This window comes from Grammomys surdaster, unplaced genomic scaffold (assembly GCF_004785775.1).
Source record: "Grammomys surdaster isolate TR1022 unplaced genomic scaffold, NIH_TR_1.0 64, whole genome shotgun sequence".
Classification (NCBI taxonomy): domain Eukaryota; kingdom Metazoa; phylum Chordata; class Mammalia; order Rodentia; family Muridae; genus Grammomys; species Grammomys surdaster.
The window spans coordinates 9208300-9215575 of record NW_021604566.1 but is presented as its reverse complement, the minus strand read 5'-3'; the positions used below and the strand labels follow the sequence as shown (position 1 = coordinate 9215575).

Genomic DNA, 7276 nt, shown 5'->3' with positions numbered 1-7276 from the left:
ATAACTTCTCTATCATTAAAACTACATTCTTGAGCTACAAGGCAAAATACATAAGTTTTTAAAATTATGCATTGTTAGGATATTTTGTCGAGAAACTCCAGAATGATTTTGAACCCTAAATTCCCATGAAATTGAATAAGAGAAGGATTACAATTTATACAACACTACAATTCGTACAGTACACTACTATGGAGATGGAGATTCTAGAAAGTACCATCTCAGTAACTGGAAACTCAGTTGCTTTTTCTTTTTCTTTCTGAAATATTTTTTGACACACATACCATATCACAAGTCTAAAAGAATCCTATTCTTAAGGGTTCTTTTAATCCTTGAAAATGTTTCTAAGTTCTGTTTGCCAGGTTTCTTGGTGCATGCTCAGTGTGAATATTTCATGCTGACTTGTGAAATAGGTAATGGAATTTACTATTGGTCATGAGATAGTACTGCCTAAAGGTCTTGAAGGGCCAGTGTAAAATGAAAATATAGGGGCTTGTCTTAGGGTTTCTATTGCTGTGAAGAGACACAATGACCACAGCAACTCTAACAAAACATTCAACTGGGACTGGGTTGCAGTTCAGAGGCTTAGTCCAGTATTATCATGGCAGGAAGCATGGTGACATACAGGCAGACAAGAAGTTGGAGAAATAGCTGAGAGTTCTGCATGTGGGTCTGAAGGCAGCAGAAAGAGAGAATAACACTGGGCCTGGCTTTGAGCAAACCTCAAAGACTACCTGAGTGACACATATTCTACAACAAGGCCACACCTACCCCAACAAGGTCACACCTCCTAATAGTGCCACTTTCTATTAGCCTATGGGGGCTGTTTTCATTCAAACCACTGTAGGACCTTTGTTTAACATTACTGAGAATTTTAAGATGACAATGGTAGATCATTAAAGCAAGGAGATATACCCTTTGTAGCACTGAGTTCCATTTGGTTTTGCAAAAGTCATGGTATAAAACCAGTCCTGTATAGCTAACTTGTTTTTTTCTTAAGGTGATAAGTGACTTTTTTTTTTCACACATGTGACCTATCTGATTCACAAGCCAACATTCTTTTCACTGGACCATTATGACTAGGAAAAATGGGCTAACTACTTCCTTTTGCTAATTGCTTTTTTTTTTATCTAGAATTTTCATCAAGCATAAATTAGAACTTCAGGTCTCATTACAATGGGATTATAGTTGTCTTTAACCCACACTGTATGTAGCCTCAGAGATATCCCTGGTTTTGCATGGCTGCTGGACTGCCTTGTATGTACTGTCATCTACCATGGGTTCTGTAGATTAAAAGTATAGCAAGATCTGCTTCCAGAGGTGTTACAGGTGTGGCTGCTGTGTCACATGTGTGTGTCACATAGCTCAGAAGGTATGTCTATGCTCAGTGTTCTGATCTATGAACATCTGATTAGTAGCCTAACATTCCCGGAAAAAAGTGGGCCTGAGATGATCATCAGTGTAATGCCAGGCAGGCTCGAATAGGAAGTGAACTGGAGACTAGATGAACCTCATTTGGTACCATGAACCTAGGCTGGAGTGACCACAAGACAGAGAAGCCTCACCTGGGGCCACTCAGGCAGGCTTGGTAAGGAGCAAGACTGAGGCAACCCACCAGACCAGCACTGTGGTGCCTGGACAGGGAGCTAGCATGCAAGGACCACAGTCCAGTGCTGTACAGGCTTGGGGGAAGACCATGCCTGAGATGACCCCTGCCCAGCACCATAAGGCATGAGTGGGGCTCAGCACTCCAGAGACCACACCTGAAACAATCCCAGACATTCAGAGACCCCAGGTGCCACAGAGTGGAGCAAGTAGGTGGTGGATACATGGAAGAAAACGAGAAACAGAAGGGTGTGGGCACAGTGGAAAAAAAGAGAACTGGAGACTCGAGGGTAGTTGAGGAACAGCCTGATGTTAGTAGGCCGTTATGCCACCTGGGACCATGGTGGGGTACTTGCCTGTGATGCCATTGGGAACCATGTCAGAGTCCATGTCCCTGCAGCAGCAGAGACTTGTTAACCAAAAGGTCAGGAAGATGTCTGTGGTCTGGGCTGATGTCTGGGGGCTGTACAGAACTGACCCCATCCTTCACCTGGACATCTTGGGAAAGTTGGCCCTACCACTCATTTCCTGTGTGGTGTAGACAAAGGAAGGATACCCTTTTTTTTTCCAGCTCCAGCACTAGGGAGAGTAGCCCCTGCATCTCCCATGGTAGCAGAGTAGAGCTGACCTTAGTGGTGGGGGTAGAGGTGAGCTTGCTTGAGGACATGAGCATGGGAAGTAGCTTTGCCACTTCACTGAGGTACAAGGGCATGGGCAACGGAGAGATACATTCCCTCCTTGCCTCTTGCCACCTAAAGAGAGCTAGAGAGCTGGCCTGCCTTGAGGTCATTAGAGTGGGAGAGCAGGTCCTTCACCTCACCTGGACAGCACAGTCTGATGATGGGTGTTGGCTGGTGAAAGAGTTGGGGTGGGGGAGTCATGGTGTGGTCTGGCCCTGAGGGTATAAGCATGGGAGAGCTGACCCCACAACTTATCTTTAGTGTGGCAGTGTGGGCAAAGGAGAGATGCCCACCTCCCCTCACTATCTATTTCAGATAGGAGATCTGGCTCAGGGTCATGAGCGTGGGAAAACTGGCCATGTCTCTGGCCATCTGCAACACACAGAAGAACATTTCACCTGCATCTCACCTGAGCAGCAGGGTAGAGCCAGCCATGGACATGGGGATTGCTGGTGAGTTGGTCCTGAGGGCATGAGAGAAAAAGAGCTGGTGGGCCTCTGAGGCCCAGATCCAGGGCCTTGGACCAAGTCGTTGCAGTGATCATTTGCAAATAAGAAGTGTGAACAAAAAGGTATACCGTGGGACACACTGTGACATACTATCTCCTACAACAAGATTTGTTTTTCTCTTGGGGAAGAGGTTGCAAGGGTGGAGGGGAGGGAAAGATGAGTGGGATTGGGGTGCATAATATGAAATTCACAAAGAATCAATAAAATGTTTCTTAAAAGTACAGTTCAATGTAATCTACTAAGCATGCATAGATAGTTTCCCTGTATTTTTCTCTGAACAGTACAATACTGCAGCTATCCTCATAATGTTGACCCTGCATTTAAAGCCATCTGTAGATAATTTAAAGTACATATGAGGATGTATATAGGCTATATGCACATAGGTTGTATGCAAATGCTATGTCATTTAATACAAGAGACTTAAGTGCTCATGGTATCAGAAGTGTGGGGTGGGAGATGGAATTTAGTATTCCTTTGATATCAAGGAACAATTTGATTTTCTTCTGTTCCCAGGTGCCTGTGTTTATAGAGAACTTCCCATGTATTAACCATTCATTGAATCTGAATGAGAGGACTCAGTGGTTGAGAGTGATTAGAGGAACCCATGATATCAAAGATGTAAGGGACTTAGTATGGTACCTGTATAGTATATGGTAAAAGATCATGTGCTATTAGCTATCATTGTTGTTGCTACCAATATATTGGGGCGAAATCGCAGGATGTTGGCCTCTTCCATATTCCTTCCTGAATTCCTTTTTATTGTTCTTCATTTTGCTCTTTGAATTAGCTGATCCATCCCTGAATACAAGGGAGGGGCCCTTCTAACATCACTTTATATCTATTACAGTAACTCTTCTAAGAATATGTAGTTTCCCTGCTTTGAAATTTTCTGCTAAATAAAACACGTTTCATTTCATTACACATGAAAAATATGTATAGAAAATCAGTGAAGAAAGAGTAGAGTAATGAGCATGTGATTTGTCTTTTGTGCCTAGCTCTGCTCCCAGATTACTCCTTTCTTATTTACCTAGAGATAACTTGCATTCATATCAGCTAAATTACATTTCAAGAGTTTTAGTTTACTGTTATATATATTTCTAAAGATAACAGTACTGGATTATTTGGTTTGATTGTGTCATTTCTTTCACAAATTTAAAAAATTTGGCTCATCCTTTGGACAAATGTTGAAAGTGACAAATTATAAGCTGCAGCAGCGACACCACTCACATTAAAAGGATGTATATTTTTTAAAAAGTACTAATGGAATATTAAAACCAGGGATGGGAAGATGATTCTGTAAATTCCTTGCCATGTGAGTATGAAGATATGAATTCTAATTCCCCGGACCTATGTAAAAGCTGGCACAGTAGAGGGAGGATTAATTTCAATATACTTGTGGGGAGACAGGAACAGCTACTGGGAAAATTTTTGGAAGATAAATTGTGACAACAAAAAAGATCCTGTAGAGCAGGCGAGGTGGTTCCCTGGGTGAAACAGTTGCTACCCAAGCATGTGGGTCTGACTTTTATTTCCAGAGCCCATGAAAAGGTAGAGAGAACCTCCTCCCAATGGGTGTTTTCTGATCTTCATGTGTGTGCTCACACTCACACAATTAGATTTACTTATATATGAATATACATAAATACTGACAGTATTCAAGTAATAATAATTATCACAATGATGATGATAATGATGATGATGCAACTTTTTTTTTCAAGACAAGGTTTCTCTGTGTATCCCTGGCTGACCTAGACCTCAATGATCCACCTACCCCTGCCTTGCAAAGGTTGGGATTAATGGCATGAGCCACCACTTTAAAAAATAAAGATCCTGCCAGATGCCATGAATCCCAGGCAGGCAGGCTGGCATCCAAAATGACACCAGCCTGGGGCCACATGACATGGGTGAGGCGTAGTACTTCTGAGAGGATCCCAGACACCTGGAGGCCCTGGCCACCACTAAGATGAGTAAGTAAATGGTAGAGTGATGGAAGAGGAAAAGAAGCAGAAGGATGTAAGCACAATGAAGAGAGGAGGAACTAGAGACTTGGGGTAGTGAGGAATAGCCTGATGTGAGTAGCTGGCAATGTAACCTAAGGACATTGTGATATCCTGCCCCATGCTGCCACTAAAGGCCATTTCTGAGTTTATAGCCCTGCAGAAGTGGAGTCCTGTTAGCACCATGAGCCAGGTTGATGTCCCTGTCCCAGATTCCCACCTGGGGCCATGTCTGAGGGCTGTGCAGAGCTGGCCCAACCTGTGCATTCTGGAGTAGCTGACTGTGAGAGCAGGAGAGCTGTCCCTGCCTCTTGTCAGCTGTAGCACTTGGGACAGCAGGACTGCACCTTACCCACGAAACACAGTAAAGCTGGCCCTAGTTGTTGGGGGTGTTAATGAGCTAACTCTGAGGGCACGAATGTAAGAGAGATGGCCCTGTCACTTCTTGGCAGTACGATGACATGGGTGAGGAAGAGATGTCCCCCACCTCACCCCTCACCACCTATAGCAGGTGGGAGAACTGGCCTCTTGGTAATGAGAATGGTAGAGTAGGAGACCTTTCCCAACCCCTCACCTGCTTCAGCACTCAGGAGAACAGGCCATGCATCTTGCCTGGGTAACATAATAAAACTGGCCCTGCTGACATGGGTTAGCTAGCCCTGAGAGCAAGAGAGTGGGAGAACTGTCAATGTCCCTTTCCTGCTGTGGCTTTGAGTGAGCCAGCCAGAGTAGTGCTGGATATCTTGACATAGTGGTGTGGGTATGGGAGAACTGAGAGTCTGACCAGTTCAACTACCACCCAAGTCCAGATCTGCGACTTAGTTGGCCCACCCAAACTTCTGCCCCATCTATGAACTGATGGAGTGCATGAAGGGGCTGGTCCTACAGATAAAGGATATCCTTGACACAGGGCAACAATAGGATATCTGAGAAGAGTCCCTGTGAAGTTCTAGTATTGATAATATAGCTGAAGCCAGAGGCCTTGAGCCAGACAAATGATTCATTGCAATGAACATTTGCAAGTAGTGTAGACAAAATGGCATAACATGACACACTGTAAAACACTACAGTTCCTACAATGAGAGCTTTAGTGGGAGAGTGTTGCAAGGGCAGAGGGTGGGTTGAAAGGAATGGGAGATGAGTAGGATAGGGATAAGTGTTGAAAAATTCACATAGAATTAATATAAAGTTAAAAAAATTGAAACAGAGACCCTGTTTCAAACAGTAACAGTAACTCTGTGTTACTTCACAGAGTACATGTGATTGTCCTCTAACCTCCACACTCAGACACACACACACACACACATACATTCAACACATGCACACTCACACATGGATATTCACACACTCACATGTACACACACTCATACACACATGTACACTTAGACATAAACACACACATACACACTCTCACACCTGCATACATGTACACAGTCGTGTATACACATCACACACAATGTATATCTATTTTTCTTTCTACCCTATAGGCTCTGTGCATATATATTATGGCTTCTAGTTTAGGATTTTTGCATCCCTGAGTGTGTGAACAAGTGAGTTTTGGCTTCTATATCTGTTTCTTGTGCCTTTTCTTAGTCTCTTTTTCTTCTGTTTGTTTTGTCTTATTCTGATGTATTAGTTTTTGTTTTGTCTTATTATTATATCTTGGAAGCCATCTTGTTTTCTACTGAGTGACTGCAGTAGAATGAATTTGGATGAAAGGAGGGTGGGGATGAGACTTAGAGAAGGGGAAATCAAAATCAGGATATATTAGATGAGAACAAAGACTATTTAAGTAAAAGGAAAAAATAACACAAGTCAGGTAGTGCTTGGCATAAGGGAGGGTTCTAAGGAAGGCTCTAGAATATAATTTTTGTAAACTGAAAATTTCAGAAAGTACAAAAGGACAGAAAGTTGGTGGTCGGTCTGGCTGAGGAACTGTAACAAGAAGAAGCCCCTTCCTTGCTCCCCTCCATGCCTTCATTTAAATTCCTGGTTGGTGGCATTACTTGGGGCATGCTGTTATATGTTATTGTACTTCAGTGTTATCTACTCTTGAGCACTAGTCATAGACGTACTGACTACATAAAATTTGGGGCTTGATTACATGAAATGAGCTAAAGTGTGTAATGTGCTTACAAAAGAGAAGTGCTCAATTAGCTAGGGACATCTATAATGTTGGTGTGAAGTTTAAGCAAAGTGATTTTCAAATAGCTTATCACATTGCCAGGAACAGAGTATTAACTAAAAATATGACAGTATCACCACCCCCACTACCAGCAGCACCATGACTTCCACCACCACCATTACCAGCTCTACCACTACCACTGCCATCATAACCTGCCCACTACCACTGCCATCATAACCTCCCCACTACCACCGCCATCATAACCTCCCCACTACCACTGCCATCATAACCTCCCCACTACCACTGCCATCATAACCTGCCCACTACCACTGCCATCATAACCTGCCCACTACCACTGCCATC

General features: G+C 43.3%; 1 pseudogene; it reads left to right on the top strand.

Annotated features, from left to right (window-relative positions):
• Positions 1–1304: 1304 nt before the first annotated feature.
• LOC114623979 lies at positions 1305–1424 on the top strand (annotated as a pseudogene).
• The last annotated feature ends 5852 nt before the right edge of the window (positions 1425–7276 follow it).